Below are 25,311 nucleotides of genomic sequence, written 5' to 3' on the forward strand. Positions count from 1 at the left end.
AGAGAGATAGCAGAGCTGGCTTTGTCGGTGAGACAGCAAGTAAAACCCACCCACCAATTTACTGAGAAAACCAGGAAGTGAACAGAGCACACAGCCTGCAAGGTGGTGAACAAGTGAGTTGAGAATACCCCTTAAAGTTATAGGTACTGCTCCATTGATACCAGCACAGTTGGATTTTTTTCTGTAGCCCCATTGTTCCTGAGCAATTATTGCTGTTAGCTGTGGAGCCTGATATGCTAATTAGGCTCTATACTGTTAGGAGGGTGGTGTCAGACAGGAACAGACAATGGGTGTGATTCTGATTGGAGCTCTCAGGCACCAAAACTAACTGCACTTGATGCTCAGGAAAATTCCAGCTGCACTGGAATCAGGGGAGCAACAGCTATTCACACATGCTAAGAACTTGAATTGGTGGAGGTGGTGAAAGGTCCTCTTTAAACATCTACCTTCTTCTGCACCATTTCATATCCTGCTCACTTTTTACATGGTTGTTATGCCTGAATACACTATTTTGGCTTCAATTATTTGGGCATTAAACCAAAAACATGGGTGCAATGTTCAGGTTGACTCTTAATGTGGTCTTGCAAGGTTGATTGTCCTGCAAAAGTAACAAATTTGCAGTCTTTGCTTGTTAACTCACAGAGTGACTCACCAGTCCTATCAAGGGTCACACTGTCCTTCCAACACTGTAAAAATGGAATGACCCAAAAGCATAATGGGCCCACCTAGCAATACTCTACTGCTGGATTTTTGTGTTATTTACAAGAAGAACCTACAACAGCTAAATGTCCTCTAAGCGGAACAGCACCTTCAAGTTGACTAAAAATCATGTTGGATGATCCTTCTATCTTGTATGGCTGTGTAGACATAAGCTAATATGGGCAACAGCGAAGCCATTACTCAAAAACATTCTGAATGATCCCATTAATCTGACAGCATTGTAAAAGAATCAACTGTACTGCAATTTCTGCCTTACTACAGAGTCAGTATAGTACATGAGTGTCAAATGTCACCCATGAAGCATAGTTCCGCCATAGACTAGAGGTAAAGCGGTTTCCCTCCTATATGCAGTTTATCGGTTAACTATACCATAATTATCTGATCAGGATAGCTTATCGACGGCTAAAAAGGTGCCTGGTGTTACAAATATTGCATTGTATGTCACTTTTGTAGATTCGGAGAAAAACAACTTTGAGGCAGTAGGTACACTGGGGGCTGGAGTTGAAACTCCTGGAGCACAACTCTTGCCATCAGACTTCTACCATCTCCTGCTTGCCACACCCCATGCAGTGGGAGTTGATCCACCAAGTCATACGACATCAACTATCATACTTGAGCAGAAAGAGCAGTGCTCCTAGGACTGAAGGCCCGCCCCCAATGCACCTACTGCCTCATTTGCATATCATTAAAAGTTATTTTTCTCAAAATCTACCAAAGTGACATACATAGCAGAGATATGTTGTTTATCACTGTACTGTAGTGGTAGCAGCTGAATATGCTTGGGGGAGGTGGTAGACTCCCTTAACTGTGAACAGTTTTAGAATCGTGATCCCTCTACTAGAAAAACATTGCTATACAATTAACAGTATGAAATGCTTTAGTCGACAGATTTTTTGTAAATAAATGAACACGCTATAAATTGTGACTATATCATGTGGCCCATGGTATGAGTACATGAAATGTGTCTTTGCACAGATGAATACACATATTTATAACCCACTGGTTTCTATCCCATCTAGTATTCCTGTGCACTGTATGCTGCGCTCTACATTCTGTGTAACATCTTCAGGGTTGTTTTATATCACAGTGTGCACTTGTTTACAAGTAACAAGGTTTTTGTGTGCCTGTAAATAGTATTTTTGGCCTCTGCTGCAGGCAGCATCTGCAGAGCACTAAGGGTTAACTCAGCACTGGGAGTTGTTGGGGAGGTGGGGGGTGGGAGAAAGGTTACAGGGTGGAAGCTGGGGGGTAGTTTGGAGACTGGAGGGATCACTGTGGATTCCTGGGGCTGTGGGAGGGCCACTGTACAACTGTAATTTTCCAGAGCATGGAGGGAGAAAGGGCTGCGGGGAGGGGAGAGGGGTGTGCCAGCCTAATTATCAGTTTCACATGAACACATACCTTTAACCCACCTGGGTGTAGCGTATTAATAGTTGCCAGCATATTGCACAGCACTTTATATACGATTATTGAGATATATATTATATCTACAGTATATTACACAGACTTCCTCTATTCATGCTGAGTGTGTTCCCTTCTAAACCTGCACCATTAACATAATGGTAACTGATCTTCAATAGTGGATAGTAGAGATGCGGTGGTGTCACTTGGCAGTATTATCTGCTGTTGCTAAGCAATTGCCTGAGTGGTGCCGCTACAAAAACTAGCCATATACATCAGATTTTTGTAGGCCAAAGTGGCCAGTGGTAGACTTTAGTCTGCCAAAGGTAGTCTGATCATGCTGGATGTTTTCTGGCAGCTTAAAATAGCAACGTTTGGCAGTTTAGTTGTTAGTATTGGTGGTAAGAGCGGGTTCGTACACATGTGTTTTTAACATACAAACGCAAGGATGTACACCCAGCCTTAGAAGTCTTAAGGCCACCCATAATGGGCCATTGCAATACAGATAAATATGAAACCTGGTAAATTGCTGACTGCGCCCCAGTGCTCTAGCTATATAGTCTGTAGAGTCCTTGGGGGATGTGAGTTTCAGTTCTCCCAACAGCTCCATACACCCTCATAAATTATTAGCAGGTCATTTGTATACAGGTGACTGCCTAGGCTACATACACTCACCTGTATACACAATTACCATGCCCTAAGCTCACAGGTGCTACTTCATAGACCCTGGAAGTAACCATAGAAGCCTCTGGAGGGGGAAGGGATGGGGTAAAGGAGGGGCGTCTGCTACATTCTGCAACCTTTGCCAAGCTTACCCTAGTTCAACCATATGTTCAACACCCCCCCCCCCTATTCTTTCCAATTTTGTAGTAGCTGCATAGGTAACAGGAGACCCGTAGGGATAGTATGGGCCATGAATGGGTTAACTTAGGAGTCACACAGCCTGTATGAAAAAGAGGAAGCTTTCTGTGTATCATCTGCTAGAACAGTATCATCCGCTCCCTTTCATTGCTATGTCTCCTATTATAGTCAGCCAAGAGCTGCCCCCCACCCCTTCAACATCTACAAGGCCATTTGGATAAACAGTTATTTTTGGGTTTGGCATGTAATAAAGTGGATAGACCACCCAGCATTGTATGGTGTTTATTGACTATATATTTTGTATACTGTATGTGTGCTTTCCATCTTCTGTATGTTGTATACAACCTCCTCCCCCAAACAGAAAACTACACCCCCACTCTCTTCCTGTATTAATGCTGTGGGGGTTTTACTCTTGGCCTCCACCCCCTGACCCCCTTCCATGTCCTCCACCCCACAGGCTGGCAGCAGTTTCCTCTTCTGTCCTCAGGAGGTGAAGAAGAGGGGGGTGGGGGGAACTTGTTTCCTCAGTACCAAAATTAAAAGGTGGTTTTTGGACTGCAAAGCCAGATGGCCGGAATACTCCCTATTCCCCGAAATGTCATATCCAGAGGGGGACTTTGTTTCATGACTCCCACCTCCCTGCGCTGTCACATGGAGGGAGTATGTGTATGTCTGTGAGTATGGGAGGATGATAATACAAAATATCACATGGATCAGCACTGACATGAAGCAAGAAGGCAGCAATAAAGTGTTTGATAGAATAAAGATGCATGGTAACTCAATAAAAACTTAACAAACAGGAATGGATCAAAGACTTGTATTTGGTGAGCAGTTTAGCTGATTTAAAGGGGAAATGCTATAAGCACCACTGATCTGCTGTAAATTCCCTGGAATTTTGAGACTTGTACATTTTGGTTATTTGAATCCGACTCAAAGTAGACGTAGAATAGATATTTTAAGAAATGCTAGTGTTGGAAATCCCCTTAAACTGAGATGGCAAGTCTAACAAGAGTCCCACTGATAAAGGGACAATCCCTATTTACCCCTAAAAACATCTGCCAATATTCCCCTGACATTATTGTAGTTACATCAGCCCCACTTATAGACAGAACCAATATACACAGACAATGATGGACAATAAAAATTACGCATACATCTTCAACATTTGGAAATCGGTAAGTGGATCCCCTTTTCTCCACACAGCACATACAGTACATTCCCTTTTCGATGTCTCAACAACGTTTACAGAAAAATCTACGTAGCAGTGAAAATAATGCCGCCATAGCAGTGACGACAGCAGGGCCATCAACTGTTACCCCCATAAATGTCACAGGTGCCAAATATATTTTCGCTGGGGTATATGGTGGTAATAGTGGGATCCAGCTATATCAGTGGTCTCCAAACAATGGCTGTCGGAACATGCTGGGAGTTGTAGTTTTATAACAAAAGGAGAACTATAACTTGCAGATGAGTGATCTATAGAGTACACCTAGCCTTTAGGCTAAAGCCACACACAGAAAAACCCAGCTAAAAAATGGAACAAAAATGCTTGCGTTTTTCATTTTTGCGTCTCCCATAATAAAGCGCAGTGTTAACTTGCTGAGGTTTTCAGAAATTAATTTTTTTGAGAATGCTGCTCTTTCTCTGCAATGTATGGGTGAGATTCAACAAAATCTCTTTCACTTTGCTGGGACTGTAAAATACAGCAGGGCAGAATAATATATGCACCAGAATTCTGGTGTAATTTGTGCACAAAACTGGTGGGCATGCTTTACGTATGTTTTTGAGACTATGCACCTTGTACAATATGTGGGTAGGGCTGGCAGAAAAGGGGGTGTGACTTACAAACTTATGTCTAGACACTTTTGTAACTGTACAAAATATGGTACAGTTTAAGGGTATGTTCACATGGCGGAAAAGGTTGCGGAAACCTTTTCCACCATGTGTACATTCCGCGGGGCTCGCCGTGACGGATTGCCGATGCAACATCACAGCATCCCGCCCGAATGAATGGTCTACATTGGAACGTGTCTCACTCCGCGGACGTCGCTGCTGAGTCTGCCGTGGAATCCGTGGCAAGAAGGGTCATCTCGATTCTTTTTTCCACTACTAACTAGCGGAAAAAAGAAGCAAGCAGTTCCCAATAAAGTCAATGGAAGCCAGTTTTGGCAGCGGATTTTGAGGCGGATTCCGTGTCAAAATCTGCTGACAAAAACTCAATGTGAACAGACTCTAAGAGGGTCTAGCCTAGCTATGCATGGTTTAAAAGTTAGAAAGTTTTAGTTTATTTGCCCCAGTGTTTACTATAACAGCCAAAAATGCTGCGTTTCTGCAATGTGTAACCTCAAGCTAATGCGTGGTTCACACATCAGTATGCCACCCGTCCGTTTGAATTCAGTTTGAGACTTTAAAACAGACTGATGCACATACTGATTGCATACTGACAGCAAACGCTGTCCTTCCCCTAGAGGACAGATAAGGGGATTAAAAGTAGAAAATTGTAAACAGAGTAGAGATAAGGACATATATTATATGAGATAAGGACATTTATTATATCTCCTTATCTCTACTCTGTTTACAATTGCTACTTTTAATCCCCTTATCTGTCCTCTAGGGGAAGGACAGTGTTTGCTATCAGCATATAAAGTTGTCAGTATGTAATCAGTATGTGCATCAGTCCGTTTTCAGTCTCAAACTGAATTCAAATGGACGGATGGCATACTGATGTGTGAACCAAGCCTAAGGGATGGTTCACACTAGCGCTTGTACTCCGTCTGCAAGGAGTCCGCATGGAGACCCCCCCCGAATGGAATACCAACGCTAATGCAAGCGCTGTGCAGTTAAGCACACGGAGCCCATAGACTATAATGGGCTCCGTGTGCCACGCACTGCCCACACAATTCATTCATGCAGGCAGTGCGTGGCAAGCACACGAGGCCCATTATAGTCTATGGGCTCCATGTGCTTTGCAAGCACATCACTTGCAATTGCGATTGCATTCTGTCCGGGGGGGGGGGGGGTCTCCATGCGGACTCCTTGCGGATGGAATACAAGCGCTAGTGTGAACCAACCCTTAGGGTGCATTCACACTGAGTAAACGCTAGCTTATTTTGTAGAGTAAAATTACACTTGTAAATTTTGTTATCCCATTGACTTCAATGATATTTTTTTACAAGTGTAAAAATACGCCTGTAAAAAATACGCCTGTAAAAAATACGCCTGTAAAAATACGCCTGTAAAATGTCATTGAAGTCAATGGGATAGCAAAATTTACAAGTGTAATTTTACTCTACAAAATAAGCTAGCGTTTACTCAGTGTGAATGCACCCTAAGTCAGATCAGAGAGAGCTGTGAACTGGTTTCGATGCATACTGTGACATGCTTTACCAGGACAACTTGGGGCTGAGCATTTAACAAAGCTCTCCTTTTACAGTATTTCACAAAAATATGTTTACGGCATAAAGAGGCATGGTATAATGTGTTTACATCTACATTGGGCCTCTGGATAAAATAACGCAGTGTGCAGTGCTATTATGTTTAGTAAATTGACAGATACCAGAATCTGTCAGGTGCCATTGGTGTTTGTGACTGCCTTCATTTTCATTGTTCTGCTCCTATGACGGAGCGGAACAACAGAAATGAACAACGCAGATGTCAACACAGTCTTGTTGAGCCTCTATGCCCTTGGTTCAGTAGACATTCTGTTCTGAACAGTTGGATTATCACTGTGCTGAATGCAGCCTGGCAGCAGTCATACTATCTCCCTAGTTGATTTTCGTATTAATAAGACTTTCTAACACTAAATATCACTTTGAACACCTCAGAAGAGTTTTTATTTTTGTTGTTTTTTTTGTCACTAAGGCTACGGTCACACTGTGTGACTGTTCAAGGAGCCTGTCCCCGATTCCTCTTGAAAAATGCAGTGAAAAAAGTAACCATTTTTTAAGTAGATTGGGTTTCTGTTTTACGGGTCCCTAAACAAACCCGAAGTATGAAAACCTCAGTGTGAATTTAGCATCAGGTCCATGTAAATCTTAAAATCTGTAATTTTATTTCAGATATTTTGTTGTACTAATAGTAGACACAGGTTCTCCTGGGGTATGGAGACTAATGGTAGTCAGTCCTCTCCAATAAGCAATGGATTCTATATATTTATTTAGCTTACTTGTATAGCACAACCATATCCTTCAGTGCTTTACAGACATTGTCAATCACTGTTATTTATAGGGCTCACAATTTAAATGATCTATTAGTATGTCTTTGGGTTTTGGGAGGAATCTGGAGTACCCAGTAGAAACCCACGCAAATGCAGGGATAACATTCAAACTCCTTTCAAATGTTGTCTGCGCTGCAAGGATAACCAATGAGCCACCATGCTGCCCACCTGAAAGTCATGGTTTTGACTGCTAAGCTGGAAGAAACTTGTTTAGATAGAGAAAGATATTAGACAAAAATGGAACGGACTAAAGTCAAAAACTAGCAGTATCAAAATACCAGATAATAGCCCAATGTTTCCAGGAAATAGGTTTACTCTCTGGCTCCCCTGATCTTGGCACCATAGACCCTGTTTACTGCTTCTGGGCTCCCATCTGGGGAAGTGACTTCAGCAGGTTATACCCAGTCTGTTTTGCAACAGTTCAGAACAGTAGTTTGCATATCCTTGATATGTCCGCCAGGAAGGTTGTGAAGGCACTTATGTTTGGGGATATACACCAATGGAAAGCCAACACAAACACAGACCCTAGTCAATAATATTATTTGGAAAATCCAAGTTAATTTTGCTACATTATGGCAGCAATTTGAAAAACTACTATTTTAAGGGATAAATCCCCCTCTGTGGTACATCTCAGAAACCTGTCTCCTGACAGATACACTATTTGGGCAAAGGCATTGTGACATAAGTCTTACCAGTGGCGTAACTACCGTGGTAGCAGCAGTAGCAGCAGCCACAGGGCCTGGGACATTGGGGGCCCGGTGGCAGCCGCTACCGCTGCGTTGTTTTTTTTTTTAATAGGCCGTTACCGGCTGGAGTTACTCCAGCCGCTAACGGGCCCTATATACTTACCGATCCTGGCAGGGGCCGGGATCGGTAAGTGACACTGCGGGCCCCACAAGCACTATTATACTCGGGGGTCTTTTCGGACCCCCGAGTATAATGATCGGAAGTGCAGGAGAGGTAACTGAACATAAAAAACTGTGTTACTTACCTCTCCAGGCTCCGTGCAGGCTTCGGCCTACTTGTGTGACGTCAGGGACGTCACATGATCGGGGCCTGCGTCCTTATGCGTCGCGACACAGGCTCCCGGTCACATGACGTCCCTGACGTCATTGAAGATGGCCGCCAGCGGGGAGTCGGGAGACAGGTAAGTTACAGTGTTTTGGTTTTTTTTATGTTGTTCTTCCCCTGGGTCTCTGATTATTATACTCTGGGGTCACAACGGGGCATAATAGTGGGTGAAGGGGCCACAATGGGGCATAATACTGTGTGCAGGGCCACTATGGGGCATAATACTGTGTGCAGGGGCCACTATGGAGGATAATAGTGTGTGCAGGGGCCACTATGGGGGATAATAGTGTGTGCAGGGGCCACTATGGGGTATAATACTGTGTGCAGGGGCCATTATGGGGAACAGTACTGTATACAGGAGCCACTATGTGGTATAATAATGTGTGTAGGGGCCACTATGGGGTATAATAATGTGTGCAGGGGCCACTATGGGGTATAATAATGTGTGCAGGGGCCACTATGGGGGATAATAATGTGTGCAGGGGCCACTATGGGGGATAATAGTGTGTGCAGGGGCCACTATGGGGTATAATACTGTGTGCAGGGGCCACTATGGGGCATAATACTGTGTGCAGGGGCCACTATGGGGGATAATACTGTGTGCAGGGGCCACTATGTGGTATAATACTGTGTGCAGGGGCCACTATGGGGTATAATAATGTGTGCAGGGGCCACTATGGGATATAATAATGTGTGCAGGGGCCACTATGGGGTATAATAATGTGTGCAGGGGCCACTATGGAGCGTAATAGTGTGCGTAGGAATGCGGGGGGGGGGGTTGTGCGGGGTTTTCAGCGTCAGCCGGGGGGGGGGGGCATGTTAAAGGTTCGCCACGGGGCCCCGCCATTCCTAGTTACGCCACTGTGTCTTACCAAATCCTGTTTTTTTTCATTCAATCCCCTTGTCACAGGTATATAAAATACAGCACTTAAATATAAAGTCTCCCTAAGGGTGCATGCACACTACGTAACGCCGGGCGTGTATGAGAGCCGTACACGCCGGCGTTACAGCAGGGCTGCCGAACACTTCCCATTCACTTCAATGGGAGCGCTCGTAAACGCCGCTGTTACGAGCGCTCCCATTGAAGTGAATGGGAAGTGTTCGGCAGTCTGCTGTAATACCGGCGTGTACGGCTCTCATACACGCCCGGCGTTACTCAGTGTGCATGCACCCTAAGGCTTCATAAACCTGAACATAGCTGTGTGCAGGTAGGTGAAAAATAGATTGGTTGGCACATGTCTGGCATTCATGTGCCATTGATGTTTATCACAGACCCTATCATTAAAATAGATGGAGCAAGATGCAAAAACAAACAGGAATAGTAATAAGAAATTTTATTTATATAGGGCCAACATATTCCACAAATTATAAGGTTCATGTACAGACATAATGAGACACCGCAGTGTAATAAATCAATTCACATAATAGAACTGACAGTGGGTCCTGCTTGTAAGAGCTTACAATCTATGAAGACCTGCTCCATATTTTGAGGCTTGGTGTCCGTAATAATGGATAGCACATGCACCAACACTATAGTCATGTGCATGGGGCCTAATGCTGTAGACAGTTTTGTCTTCTTTTTTTAGCCAAAATCAGGAGTGTATTTAGCAAGAAGGAGTATGAGTGCTTCCTTTATATTTCCCACTTTTTAGAAGCCAGTCTTTGGTTCAAAAAAACTGTGGCAAATCTGCACCAAAAAAGCAGCAATTCCATGTGTTTCCAACCTTAAAAGGGTTGTCCGGGGAAAAATTGATATCTAATCTAAGCTAAACAACCCCTCCTTTCTTCCTCCCCCGCCTACCTTCTAAATCTATACCTAGACCATGTGACTATCCCAGACACATTTTCCAATTTTCCGCTGACATTTCGTTTCCCAGTTTCTGAAAATGGAACGTCACCTATACTAAACCCTACCCCACCATACTTACTAGTCTTCTGGGCACAGGACTTGAACTTCTTCTGACTCTTCTTAGAGTCTACTGCGTTTATTGCCCAGAAGAAGTGACGTCCCGTGCCTAAATATGATGGGGGGAGGGGGGATTTAGTTAGTTAGGAGGGCTCTCGTAGTGGGCAGAGTAGCTAGGGAAATGGAGAGGGCGCTAGTGAAAAAGGGAGGGAATGAGAGAGGGTGGGGAAGGGAATCGGCTCTGAATAGCCCAAGGCAATTAATAGGCAACCCTGGCACACCAACCTGACTAAAAAACTGAGATGTGCCTCACGGGTTGCAGAATGGCTCTGGAAGAAAAGCCACTCCCAGAAGAACTTCCTTTGGTATAAAGAGGCAGTACTCGCATTCAAGAACGCACTAAATCTCTGCAAAGCAAGTTTACTTCACCACACTCATATCTGCCCTATTTCACAACCCCAAACTGCTATTCACTACGTTCACCTCCCTTCTCCGTCCTCTGGTGCCCCCTCCAATGTCACTTATCTCAGCTGACGACTTTGCCTCTTATTTTAAAAGTAAAATTAACACCACGAGAGATCGTCTCACCCTACACCCCCGGCAACCACTCTACGCAACTGCTCGTTGCTCTTCATCTTTAACCTGTTTCTTCACCGTCACTGATGAAAAGCTCTCCACCCTAATCTCTAAATCCCACCTCACCTCCTGCGCATTTGACCCGATCCAGTCACATATCATCCCCAAACTCACTGAAGTAATTATTCTGGCCCTAACCCATCTCTTCAACCTATCCCTAACCAATGGATCCTTCTCTTCTGCCTTCAAACATGCCACAGTCACACCTATACTTAAGAAACTGTCCCTTGACCTGTCCTCTCCGGTCAACTATCGACCCATCTCACTGCTCCCGTACGCCTCAAAACTGCTTGAGCAACACGTTCACTACAAACATACTTCTATCTCTCGTCCAACCTGCTCTTTGACAGACTTCAGTCAGGCTTCAGACCCCGTCACTCCACTGAAACTGCCTTAACCAAAGTCACTAATGACCTTCTAACTGCCAAAGCCAAGCGTCACTACTCTGTCCTCTTCCTTGACCTCTCCTCTGCCTTTGACACAGTCGACCACTCTCTCTTCTTAGAAATGCTCTCATCCCTTGGCATCTCAGACCTGGCCCTTTCTTGGATCTCCTCATACCTCAACAACTGCACATTCAGCGTCTCCCACTCACACACCAACTCCTCACCACACCCTCTTTCTGTAGGTTTCCCCCAAGACGCTGTCCTAGGACCCCTCCTGTTCTCCATCTACACCCTCGGTCTGGGCCAACTCATAGAATCTCATGGTTTTAAATGCAATTGCTATGCTGATGACACTCAAACATATCTCTCTGAACCAGACATTAGCTCTCTGTTGGCCAGAGTTTCAGAGTGTTTAGCGGCCATAGCCTCCTTTCTCTCCTCCCGATTTCTCAAACTCAACATGGAGAAAACAGAATTCATCATCTTCGCCCCACCGCGCAAACGGCTGAATAGGCGCTGGCCCGATTGTAACAACTGATTGGACGTGGTACGTCACAGATGGGCTGCGCCTAGGTCGTAAATAGTTCCCCCTCTCCGCTTACACTCACGGCTGCTCATTTGCCGGGAGGAGGGAGCGGGAATGACAATTTAGCTCTCGTCCGTAAATATCACTTATCGTTAGGTAGACTTCACCAGTTATACAATATGCCTGATAGGTAGTAAACCTTCTAGGTGAACAGCGCTATTTCGGCCTATTGAGCCTCCTCAGCATAGCATAGGGATACTGATATGGCAGAGTGAGAGACTATAGACCAGGGTCAGGGGATAATCGTACACATCAGGGAGAGTGTGTGCCTACATAGGCAGTACGGAGACTTACAAGTGATTCCTGCTCCGCTAGGGATTCTGGGTAAAAAATATGCAAATCTATTCTCCAGGACGTAATTAGGAGAACAGTGCACTCTGTACGCCGCCCTCTAGAGGGCAGAATCCTTAACATCATGCATGACTCAGTTAAAAAGTCTAATATCATGATGTGGATTTAACTGCCAAATTAGTATTTCTATTCCAAAAGGAACAGATTCCCAGCTATGGACAGCACTGTTTTGGCATACAGCTCTAGTATAGGTTCTAGTGTGTGGTAATGTTAAAGACACGACTCGTTTTATACAAAACATTGCAGCAGTGTGGCAGTGAGAGATACTGTTTTCCCAGGCTGCTAATTGAGCTATTTTAAGTTATGCATAGGTGGCTTCTCTAGTAGTGGGTGATACGGGGAAACACATGTGACTGTGGTGTGGAGACAAGGCAGTGGAGATACATCATTTTGGCATAGCTTTTTTAATATATTTTTTTGGTATGTTTAGGGAGCTGTACTCCTTTTAACTTTTGGATATAATAAAAGTTTTGTATTTGTAACCCCTTATTGGTGACTCACCAGCACTATTTTGTGTTACTATATAATTTTTGTTGGACTTATAATTTAAAAATATTTTTTTTTTCCTTTTTTGCTATATAAATAAACAATAATAATAATAATGGTTTTTTTTGTAGGGAAACAGAACTGGAAGATACCCATGTACACAAATGCAGAAGATTCCAGGAGCCCACAGAGAAACCCAGAAATCACTCAAAACACTGCTAAAGGTATTTGAGTGCACTTATTAACCTATTAATGGCACTAACAGACCTTTTTTGACATTTTTTTTTTTTGCCCACATGTTACAGCTTTACCTTTTGTCCTACCTTTTTTTTAAAACCCATAGGATGGAGTGTATTTCTTATTCTCTTTGAAGCTTTGGCTAAAAAAAAAAAAAAAAAAAAAAAATCAGCAAAAAATATGCAGTAGGCCCGGTCTTCGCACCCCGACTCTGCGTCCTCGTCTTGGCACGTTTCCCAACTTTCTCACTTCTACTCCTCATTGAAGCGGTCTAATGATCTTCATAGACCTCTCCTTCCTCTTGAACGTCTCTGTCTCCTCCTGTCCACTCTGTCCCTCTCCTATATGAAGTGTTGCTAGATGATCCGGAGGCTCCTCTTCCGGCCTTTGTGGGGGGTTGGGAGAGGGAATTGGGGGCCTCGTTCCCGGCGGTTGTGTGGTCATCGGCCTTCTCTGCATGTCATAAATTTTCGATATCCTGTAGAGCTCAGGAGACGAATTATAAAATCCTCTCCAGATGGTACAGGGTCCCTGTTCTCCTCCATGACATTTATCCCTCCACGTCCGACAGGTGCTGGAGATGTTTGTCCGCCCAAGGCACGATGGCCCACATTTGGTGGGGATGCCCCCTCCTGCGCCCTTTCTGGACTGAGGTTAGGCGGGTTGTTCATCAGGTCACTGGGGTTGATATAGAGGATGACCCCGCTCCTTTGCTCCTCTCCTTGTTCACACGCAAATTCAGGAAACCCATCCATAGGCTGTTGGGGTTCATGTTGGTAGCCGCCAGGTCGGTTATCCCTAGACTCTGGAAGTCTCAGGCCCCTCCTACGCTTCTTTCCTGGCTGAAGGAATTTCTCCATATTCGTACCATGGAAAATCTGATGGCTCAGCTTCGCCCTGAAGAGGGTCATCATGGTCAGACCTGGCAGCTCTGGGATTTTTTCTATTATTCCGCCAACTTCCGATCCCTCTTTCCCTCTGTTCCCTTGTGAGAATGCTGTCTGTTTTTGTCTTTGTGTCTTGTGCTCCCTTCTCTTTGTACTTACTGATACTGTTGTTTGATATTTGCTGGTTATATACTCCTGTATATTTTTACTCTGCTGCGTCAGAGTCTCTGTTTGACTCCCCTTGTCCCTCCCTCCCTCACCCTGCTCCCTCCCTCCCTCACCCTGCTCCCTCCCTGCCTCACCCTGCTCCCTCCCTGCTGACTTGGACTACTGGTCACGGACTCCCCCCCCCCCCTCTTCCCCTCCCTCCTTTTTCCCCTCTCCCCCCTTGTGTTGTTTATAAAAATTTTGGAAAATCTTCAATAAACTTTAATGATAAAGAAATAAATATGCAGTAATTCTGCAACATGTGGCCTCTGCCTTACAAGCATTTCTGAAAGAAATTCCATAATCAATTGCAAGTGGTATTATTGTAAAGTGGAAAAGCAACTCAGCTTCAAAGTGGCAGACCGCATAAAGTTATAGAGCAAGGTCGCTGAGTGGCTAAAAGTCACCAACACCCTACTCCAGGGGTCTCAAACTCAACTCAGCATGTGGGCTGCAGAACAAGATCCCAGCCAATCAGCGGACCGCACCGCGGCAAATTTAGCTCCACCCACTTTTATGTTGACTCCGCCCATTCATTTTTCATGTGCCCCCACACTGTATAATCCTCCTACAGTCACCCGTAAACTATATGCCCCCCCTCCATCTTTCCCCCAGTTACATATACACCCTTCATCTGCCCCCAGATTCATGTCCCTCCATCTCTGCCCCCAGATTCATGTCCCCCCATCTCTGCCCCCAGATTCATGTCCCCCATCTCTGCCCCCAGATTCATGTCCTCTCCATCTCTGCCCCCAGATTCATGTCCCTCCATCTCTGCCCCAGTGTCATGCCGTTCTCCCCCCTCCCTTCGTCTGCCCCCAGTGTCATGAGCCCCTTCATTCCACCTCAATGTTTAAAGAGGACCTTTCACCATTTTGCCCACAGGCAGTTCTATATACTGCCGGAAAGCTGACAGTGCGCTGAGTTCAGCGCACTGTCGGCTTTCCCGATCTGGGCCCGGTGTGAAGAGCTTACGGTCCGGTACCGTAGCTCTTCTATGGTCAGAAGGGCGTTTCTGACAGTTAGCCAGAGACATCCTTCACAGCACAGCCAATCGCGCTGTGCTGTGAGAGCCGGGAGGAACTCCCCCCTCCCGGCTCTCACAGCACAGCGCGATTGGCTGTGCTGTGAAGGACGTCTCTGGCTAACTGTCAGTCTCTGACTGAGTGGCAGAAACTCCCTTCTGACCATAGAAGAGCTACGGTACCGGACCATAAGCTCTTCACACTGGGCCCACATCGGGAAAGCTGACAGTGTGCTGAATTCAGCGCACTGTCAGCTTTCCAGCAGTATATAGAACTGCCTGTGGGCAAAATGGTGAAAGGTCCTCTTTAACACACAAAAAAACACTTATACTCACCATCCAACGCTCCCCCGCCGCGCTCTGCAGTTTCACTAATAGACCTGTAGGCGCGATGTGATGATGTGACGTCATCACATCGCGCCTATATGTCCACTAGCCGGAACGTAGCGGCTAGTCACGCTAGGGACGCCGGATCCGCGTTGAATACATTGCGAGATGATTATATCCACTAGCCGCTAGTGGATATAATCATCTCGCAATGTATTCAACGTGGATCCGGCGTCCATAGGCTTGTGCGGGCTGCACAAAATTGTTCGGGGGGCCGCATGCGGCCCGCGAGTTTGAGACCCCTGCCCTACTCAATAACCATAAAGTTCCATACCTCCTCTGACATCAACATCAGCACAAAAACTGTGCAACAGAAGCTTTTTTTGCATAGGTTTCCATAAATGAGCAACTGCATGCAAGCCTTACATAACCAAGCACAATGCCAAATGTTGGATGGCGTGGTGTAAAGCTCTGGAGCACTGAAAACTCTGAAGCAGTGGAAACGTGTTCTGTGCAGTGACAAATCACACTTGTCTATCTGACAGTCTGATGAATGAGTCTGGGTTTGGTGAATGCCAGGAGACCATTACATTATGTGACTGCATTGTGCCAACTCTAACATTTGGTGGAGGAGGGATAATGTTAGAGGTTTTTTTTTTTTTTTTTCAGGTGTTGGCCTAGGCCCCTTAGTTCCAGTTAGGGATAAACATGCCAGGACATTTTGGACAATTGTATGCTTCCAACAGTTTGGGGAAAGCCCTTTTCTACTCCTGCATGTCTCTGCCTTGGTGCACAAAGGAAGGTCCATAAATGCAACATTGGGTGGGGTGAGTATGGTACAGAAGAACTTGACTGGCCCACACAGAACATTGATCTCAACCACTACAAACACTCCAAAAATTTGTAGAATGTCATTCCAGAAGAGTGGAAGCTGTTGTAGCTGCGAAGGAGGAAGAGGGGGGGGGGGGGGGCAGTTCCACATTAATGTTGATCTTGAATGATATGTCATAAGAGCTCCTGTAATTTCAAAGTGTCTCAATAATTCTGTCAATATATTGTATTAAGACAAAAATATCTATATAATAACCCACTCTCCTTGTGAAGCCCAACGCACTGACTGACACAGTAATGGAAATAGAGTCAAGTGAAACCTCAATCGCATATGGTCTAGCGCAGAGGTTCTCAAACTTATTTCATCTACCACCCACTTTGAGAATCAATTATTTTCTAGCGCCCCCTAAAATTTTTAACTTTACCACATCTTAAAAATCACAATTGCAATTGTTACTTAAAGGGTCTCTATCATTGGGAAAAGTCATTTTTAACTAATCACATCTTTGCATAGCTTTTAAAAAGACTATTCCACACCTACCTTTAGTATGTAAATTGCCTCAGTGGTTTTTGAATAAGTTTTTATTCATATGCTAATTAGACTCTTTGTGCACCATCGTGTTTCCTATGGGTGTATACAGCACAGGCTACTGCTGCTGATGACTTCCTGCACACACAGATAGGAGAGAATAGCAGACATGAGTGCTGCTGGGAACTTCTTGTGCTGGCTGGAAGCTCATTAGCATATGAATAAAAACAGACTTATTAAAAAACCACTGAGGCAATTTACATACTAAAGGTAGGTGTGGAAGAGCATTTCTAAAGCCTATGCAAGGATGTGATTAGTTAAAAATGACTTTTCCCAATGATAGAGCCCCTTTAAATTTAATTATAGCATGCCATACGAGTATTATCCTGATTTTGAGTTGAAACTTACGGCTAGTTCACACAGGGATTCTGCGTGTGAACTTTCCGTCGCGGCTGCCGCGACAGGATGCCGATGCAGTGCACGGCATCCCGTCACAGCTTTCTGCTCCGGATTAGGCCCAAATGAATGGGCCTAGTTCGGAGGGTGCTGTTGTGTGTCGGACGCCGTGGCTGAATCAGTGGAAACCCGCCTGAATAAAGGGCAGCTCGCTTCTTTTTTCTGCTAGCGGGAACAAACCGCTAGCGGAAAAAAGATCGCTAGCAGTCTACATAGACCTCTATTGTGAGGGGGAGGATTTTGAGGTGGATTCCGCGCCAAAATCCACCCCCTCTTGCCCCGTGTGAACTAGCCCTTACATTTTAAATGAGTCTGTTCTAATGAGAGCAATAAAACGCAACTTTATAAATAATATTTAGAAAAACTTTTATTCAAATTAAAACAAACATTTCAATTTAAATGTTAAAACTAATCTAATGTGAAGGATGAATCTGATGATTTTTAACATGTTTCTTAATAACAGGCTCGAGTTTACTCAAAAATAATTATAATAATAATTAAACCTAGTAAGTAGGTTTTAATTTTCGTTTAAAATATTACAAATTGGCCATCACTCCCCTAAATCACTTCAACACCCGCCAATTTTCTTTGGGCCCTTTACCACCTCCATGTAGGCCTCCAGCGCCCACAACGAGGCGTTATCACCCACTTTGAGAAGCACTGGTCTAGTGGTTGGGTTTAACCTCCAGTATGGGATTAAGCCTTTTTAGCTGCTTGCACTATAAAAAATGGCTGGTACTCCCCCCCCCCCCCCCCCGCAGTACTGGTGTCCCCTTGTTCTTCTGTTATTGCATGTAATTCCCCTCTTGGGGACAGGCCTTATCTGATCTGTTTTTGGGCCTCCCCCTACTGCCTTCTTTCTTGTGTGTTTAAATTGTGTATTATCTGGACTTTTTTTTTTTTCTTCCGTAGAGTGAGCTCATCTTTCCCATCAGTATGTCTTTGGAGTATGGGAGGAAATCCATGCAAACAAGGGGAGAACATACAAACTCCTTGCAGATGTTGACCTTGGCAAGATTTAAACCCAGGACTTCAGTGCTGCAAGACTGCAGTGTTAACCACTGAGCCACCGTGTTGCCCCATATGTTATCGGGACTCTTGTCCCGACTTTTGAAAAATTTAATAAAGCTTGATTAAAAATAAAAAAATTGTCGACCCATTGTGCAAGCACTTTTACCCTTGTGTCACTCCTTCTTCCTCATAGATTATAAACTCTTGCGGACAGGGTCCTATATCTCTCTGTATATTAACCCTATGATCTGTAAAGTGCTGCAAAATATGTAGGCGCTATATAGAAAAATATAATCATTATATTTGCAAAAGCTGACCATACATAGTAATGTTGTTCAAGAATCAGATGTATATTGTCGTATTCTAGCTATCCCCTGACATTAGATTGTTGGGAACAAAAAGATCAACCTGGGGAATTTTAACATGCTAATCCTTTTGTTCTTAGGGAAGATGAACCGCTGCCAGAGATGTCTGGTCATAGATTAAAGGAGTTGACCCATCTTAGGGTGTCACCTTCCCTCCTGTCTCCTTGTGCTTTCACTTCTTTCCTGGTTTTCAGCTGAGGCCAGCAGCATACTCCCAAAATGAACAATGTGTTATCTCAGGATTTACAGAGATGTAATGAAAGTAGCCCACTTGTGTATATCTCCTTATTGAATTATAATATTCATGTATGTATTATTAGTGAATATAGAGCTTAGGAATGTGTCATCAGTATATCACATTGGTATATGTATTATAAGTAATGTCTGGAACACGTCAGGGCTGATTCCAGGTTCACACCTCTGCTTGGGTTTTCGTTCTTTGGGTCTGCTTGGGGGACCTGAAAAACAGAAACCCAATTCGTTTAAAAAGTGGTTACCCGAGGACCCCGTAGCCTATAATGGGGTCCACCGAGTTTCTGCCCAAAAAAATGCAGAGAGAAAAGTCCTGCTGGCATCAATTCCATTTTTAGAAACATGCAAATGAGATCAAGTCTCCAATGCACTTGAGACATATTTGCATGTTTCTAAAAATGGCATATTCAAGAAAATAGTGCATCTATTGGTCTATCTAATGGTATGATGGTGCTCAGCATTATGTCTCCTACAATGTACTGTGGCTGATTTGATATTGAGTTTCCACTCTGACCCATATTATTATATCATAATGAGTGTATAAACAAGGTTGAAGTGCTGTAATACTATGGCACTGTACTATACTATGGTATCTGTAGCATTGCTTTCAGGTTCATGCTGTATTATACAGTACAGCTAGGACCTAGGACTAGGTGCCGGAGTTGGAAACTATTCTTATTCCAGCAAGTTAACCACTCAGTTGCAATCATGACATCTGGGGTACTCCTTCAGTTAGAAGCATTGGGGGTGAGGGATTGCATGGCAGCCAGGAAGCCAATGAATGGCCTCCTAGCTGCCATAAACTGATACGTAATAGGTCTTGTCCTAATAAACATAGACAATAATATACTATATACTGAAATACAAGAGATCAAGAAATCCCAGATTCAAATCCCACTGAATGGTGAAAAAAATTTACATTTTATGTATGCGTCACCGTCAGCGCCGCACCTCTAATGAGGCGAGGTGAAGCGACAGCCTCAGGCGGCGCTCTGGAGGGCGCAGCAGCCACAGCGATTTATTTATTTAAATTTTTTTTCCCCTAAACTAATGCAGGAGAGTGGCGCTGGTTTAGACCTCTTACTGCCGGGTGAAGATGAGGCAGCAGCGGGAGCAGCAGCAAGGTCAGTAAGTAAATTAACTTTTTTTTTGTTTTATAATAGGCCGCTACCTTCTGGAGTATCCACAGCAGGTGGCGGCCTATTTACCAACCTCCCCGGGCCTACTCACTGCCGCCCCCCACTCCCCCTTGAACTATAGGCCGCGGAGGGCGGTAGTGAATAGGCCCGGGCCCAGGCCGCAATCCCACTACCGCTATTATTATTTACTCAGGGGTCTTTTCAGATCCTCGAGTATAATAATCGGAGCCCCAGGGGAGGTGAGGGAACATAATAAACAGTGTTACTCACCTCTCCGGGATCTGATGTTAATCCTTGCAGGCTTCGGGCCTATATGGTAATGTCCCAGACATCACGTGGTCTGGGATATTATCATATAGACCCAAAGTTTGTGCTAGCCGTACCATATAGGCCCAAAGCTTGTGCTAGTAGTAATAGCCTGTTACTGCTAGCACAGGCTTTGGGCCTGTATGGTACTGCTAGCACAGGCTTTGGGCCTATATGGTAATATCCCAGATCACATGACGTTTGACACATTACTATTCAGGCCCAAAGCCTGCTAGAATTAACATTGGATCCCGGAGAGGTGAGTAACAGTGTTTATTATGTTCCCTCATCTCCCCTGGGGCTCCGTTTATAATACTGGGGGGTCTGAAAAGTATGGCAACTCTTATAAGTGTTTTGAGCTGTTTTTGCAGAGTTTTGAACTTCTAGGCTGTCGGGCCTTGGGCAGAGTCACCTGCGCATGCCTGCGGCCATTTTCTTCTGGCTGCTTACACTAATACTCACCCTTCCAATGCCCCCAGCAGCTCTCTCCGCAGTCTCACTTATAGAGTTGTAGGTGTGATGTGAGTGACGTCATCACATCGCGCCTACATATCCACTAGCCGGAACGCAGCGGTAAAAGCAGGATTAGACAGCTCCTGCTTTGCTGGTGTATTTATTCAACTCATCGGATGAGTTGAAACCGGGACATACCTCCCGTTGACCAGGACTGCAGGACAGGACACCGAATTCGTGAATGACCCGTGGAATCAGGGACGGTTGGGAGGTATGGTAATCGGCCACAAGAAAATTGCCGTGGGTATGCGCAATCAGCTCTGCCAACTGCGCATGCCTAGAAGTTTGAAGCCAGCGCTGGAAGAAGACGCAGGGAGAGGCCGTTCCAGGCGAAGATAGAGGCGGTGCTGGAGATTTCTCTTGCAGCATTGGGGATGCCCCCAGTGCTGTTTGAGCGCTAGGGACTGCCCTCAGTGCTGCAAGAGAACTCTTTTGCATACAGAAGAGAACCAGAATGTCTACCGAACGGCGGCGCGGGGAAGACATCTAAAAGTAGGAGAAGAATAACCTTTCTTAAGCTTATTCCTACGTGTTAGGAAGAAAAAAATTGAATTTTAATGATTGTATCCCTTTAATTTGGCACTGTAAATCCACATGAGATGTTTTTTTTACTGCACAGTGAACGTCGTAAAAACAAAGCCCGTAAGAAAGTTGCTCAAATGTTTTTCTCTAGTTCCACCCCATTCTGAATTTTTTTTTTTTTTTTTTTTTTTTTTTTTAGAGTTTATGATATCAGTGGTTGCCTATATTACTTTTATAATTTACAGTAAAGGATCAAGGGAATGTACCATGACTAGAATAATGCAAAGGTAAAGCTAAAACAGTTATTTCATTTTCCACACAATATCCATACACTGTGGAGCAGTGAGTGGTGGTAATTTGGGTGAATATCCTACTTAATATTATAACTGTGAAAGTTTGAAAACGGCTGAACGGATTTACATGAAATTTGCCACATACATAGATAGGAACCCCAATTAAAACATAGGCTACTTTTTATCCAGGTAAGCTACTCTTTATCCAGGTAAATGACATCACTACATGACCGCAGTGAAGGAATTTAGGTTCACACAACACTAAAGGACCTGTGATGACATCATCACAGGTCCTTCATCCATTCTAGGATAGGATCATGCTAGGCAGTGGGCAGAGCTACATGCTATTTTGTGGGCGGAGCTATATAGGATGAAGCTGCACAGTGTGAAAGCTGAAGAAAATGGAGTCTCATGGAAGACCAGGAGACTACAGAACATGCAGGCTGTGTGTGGGCAAGAGGAGTATATCGGGTGTAGAGTTTCAGTGAGTATGACGGGGAATGTGTTGTTCTGCCTCTGATGGAGGAGGTGGGAGAACTTTGGCATATTTCAGCAACATCCATTCAGCCCTTTGTAACATAGAACCTGCTCAGAGAGTCACATTTCCCTGTAATCACAATTGCCCCATGTAGCAGAGCCTATAGGCTCTCCATATGAAAACATGTACATACAGCTGAATATCCTATACATGTGCAGCGATGTAGCAGAGCCAAGACGCAGGAGCAGGCTGATTGAACTGTGGCAAATTTCGACAACATCCGTTCAGCAGTTTCCAACACAGAAGCTGCTCACACACTGACATAAGAACACCCCTATAATCCAAATGGCCCAATGTAGCAGAGCTTAAGAGCGCTGTAGCACAGCTGAGTACGCTCTCCATATGCAGAGATGTACATACAACGGAGTATGCTGCGCGTATGCTGCGATGTAGTAGAGCTGAGATACAGGAGCAGGCGGATCATCCACAACAGCAATTGGCTAAATATAAGCGGCTCAGCACCAACCCGCAGACGAAGTCGCGGGCAGATGCTACTATAAATTGTGAAATACTGCTTGACTAGCATTAGACACATGGCCCTATACAAGGCTTATCAACCTGACTTTGTGACGCCTTAGCCTGTCTTCTTATCTGTCCGTCACCTCGGTCTTAATCAGGTTGTCGTTTTCGGCGTGCACTCCCCCACCAAAAATATTTGTCAGTTCTTATATCCTAAGGCGCTAGTTAGTTGCTGACATTTTGTTTTTTGGAAATATGCATTTCAATGTAATCTACTAAGAATGTTTAAATTTTCAATAATCATGTATTATATAGAAAAATGTATTCACCTTTGCTGTTTGTCTTAACACAATGCTATGAACTCCAGCACAGTTTAAAATATTCTGTTGTTATTGAAGCTATTCATCCTGAAGATCCAGGTCAAAACTAAAGTACAAGAACTGACATGTACACAACTGTGTATACACTCATTGACAAAAAAAAAAAGAAAAAGAAAGTGCACCAAGAAAGAGTTGCTGGAAACAAATAAAACTCCATGCAAAAATATGCAGCATTTACAGTGTGTATGGACTTACCCTTAAAGTCAATATTTTTGTACATTGAACTACATTAACAATGTAGCCTGATATGGTGGTTAAAATGTTGCTTGCTTCACATGTAAGGGGGAAGTAGCATACTAAACACACTTATCTAGAAAAAAAACAACAAGGAGGATTAATTGCAATCGAATGAAACTTTATATGTGTGAATGTAATGATCATATACGTAAGTGACAATACAATATTACTGTGAAAAGATAAAGTTATTGAGAAAAACTGTGTAGCTGAAAGAGGATCTAGTACCCTATTGGGCCACCGGTAACTTGGCTACAAGAAGAGATACAGTTGGACATGGAGGAATACCTTCAGCACATTTGCCCACAGATGTTGCAGCTGGGACTGTAGGTCCTGAACACTCATAGGTTGCCAAAGCTAGCATCCCAGCTGGTCCCATAAATGCTTGATTCTCAATAAATCTGGGGAGCAGGCAGGCCAAATAATTGTTGTAATTTGGTGACGAAATTCCTAGAAAACTCTTAGTGTGTGTAGGCGAGAATAATCCTCCTGAAAAATGTCAGGGAGGCAACACTTTCCATAAGGCTTCCATACTCAAACTTGATAGTTAAAGGGGTTTTCTGGGCAAAAAATGTTTAGTTTAAAAAAAAAAAAAAAAAATCTATTGGTGCAATTAATGGGCTAATAAATGTACCTATATACTTTTTATATGAGTGATTTCTGGGTGTCTCTGGGGGTCACTAGTGTCTCCTTCTTTTGTTTACATCCTTCTGCTTCCTGCTAGGTAACCCTAACCCCTCTTTTCCCTCCTCCTATACACACCTTCCCTGTCTAGCTATCCTTCCTATCCTATATGTCCTACTCTACCTACTCAGCCCAACCCCACAAGGCCTCTTCTCCTCCTGTACTGTGTGCACCCTCCTTTTCCACCGTCACCTCTACTGCATGCATAGTCACACAGTAGAGATGATTTACCGTCAGCAGTGCGTGAACACTGCTAGGAGAAGAGCGTGCACCCTGCCAGTACAGGAGGAGGACCTGTTTCGCTAGAAGAAGCCATGGATGGGTAAGTATGAGTGAAGTGGATGGGGGGAGTAGTAGTGACGATCTGTTTCTGGAAATGGGGAAACGAATCATCACTGGATTATCAGAAAATGTCCCTGGGGCGGTCACATGGCAGACATATGGGTAAATATACATTTTTTTTTATTAATAATGTTATTTAGAAAGTAGGAGGGGGTGTTTAGATTAGTGTAGGGTTTTCAAAATATACCTCTTTAATGACAATATCGTTCCAATCTGTAGCCATGCAGGATTCTTGTTCACAACACCACTGCAAACAAAGGCGATGGTGGCTGTCTGTCATTGACAAGACATGTGAAGTGCACTGTGACATCAAATTTCTCTCTGCTAAGTTAATGGCAGAGACATGGGTGTTTATGACGGTGCCTAGATGGTGGACAAAGAAACTGTGGGAGCTGCTTGTGCTTTTGAGTGGATCAAATGGATCTTCTCTACTGGTAATCCATCAGAGCAGTCCGGATCTTGTTTACCATGTTTGCATGTCCTCACGTAACCACTATTCCCAACACCTTCTAACACCTAGTTCAGAGCAGCCTAGATCAGGGGTCTCAAACTTGGCTGGGAAAATGGCCCGAAAGACAACAAATGCGCTGAATTCAGCGTACTGTCAGCTTTCTAGCAGTATATAAAACTGCACTTTCATGAGGATATGAAAGGACCTAAATGCACTGACAGGAACAGTGAATAAATGTATTATCTCATGACAATGGCACCTATCAAGGTGTGGGATATAGTAACAAGTGAACAGTTGGTTGAAGTGTTGGAAGAAGGAAAAATGGATAAGTGTAAGTATCTGGACAAGTTTAAAATGAAATTATGGCTAGTTGCATAGCAGATCCTGTTAAGGTGTTCCTGCTATGCATTGGTTAGCATCTACCAAAAGTGCGCCAAGATAAGACAGCCAGTAAAACCAGTGAGTTGATCATTGGCACCCAGCTAACTGATGTGCATGGCTAGTAAATGCTAGGCTCTCTTTTCCTACAGAAAAGCTACTGCAGCACAAATTGCTGAAAAATGTAATGCTGACAATGAAAACAATGCTGAAAACACTGTGTATCACAGCTTGCTGCATGGCCACAGACCGTCCAGAGTACCCATGCTGGCCTGTCCATTGCCCAAAGTACCTATAATGACTAGTTTGACTGTGGAGCGATGTAA

The 25,311-nt window shown here is 44.2% G+C and overlaps 1 protein-coding gene across 1 annotated transcript in view; it reads right to left on the reverse strand.

Moving 5' to 3' along the window:
* ZBTB46 (zinc finger and BTB domain containing 46) overlaps nucleotides 1–25,311 on the reverse strand; it is a 71,862-nt gene that overhangs the window by 31,165 nt on the left and 15,386 nt on the right. Inside the window, exon 3 of the mRNA XM_075276919.1 lies at nucleotides 23,092–23,206. The gene's annotated coding sequence lies outside the window, so the exon portion shown is untranslated. The remainder of the gene's footprint in view (nucleotides 1–23,091; nucleotides 23,207–25,311) is intronic.

The sequence above is a fragment of the Leptodactylus fuscus genome, chromosome 6 (genome assembly GCF_031893055.1).
Source record: "Leptodactylus fuscus isolate aLepFus1 chromosome 6, aLepFus1.hap2, whole genome shotgun sequence".
Classification (NCBI taxonomy): domain Eukaryota; kingdom Metazoa; phylum Chordata; class Amphibia; order Anura; family Leptodactylidae; genus Leptodactylus; species Leptodactylus fuscus.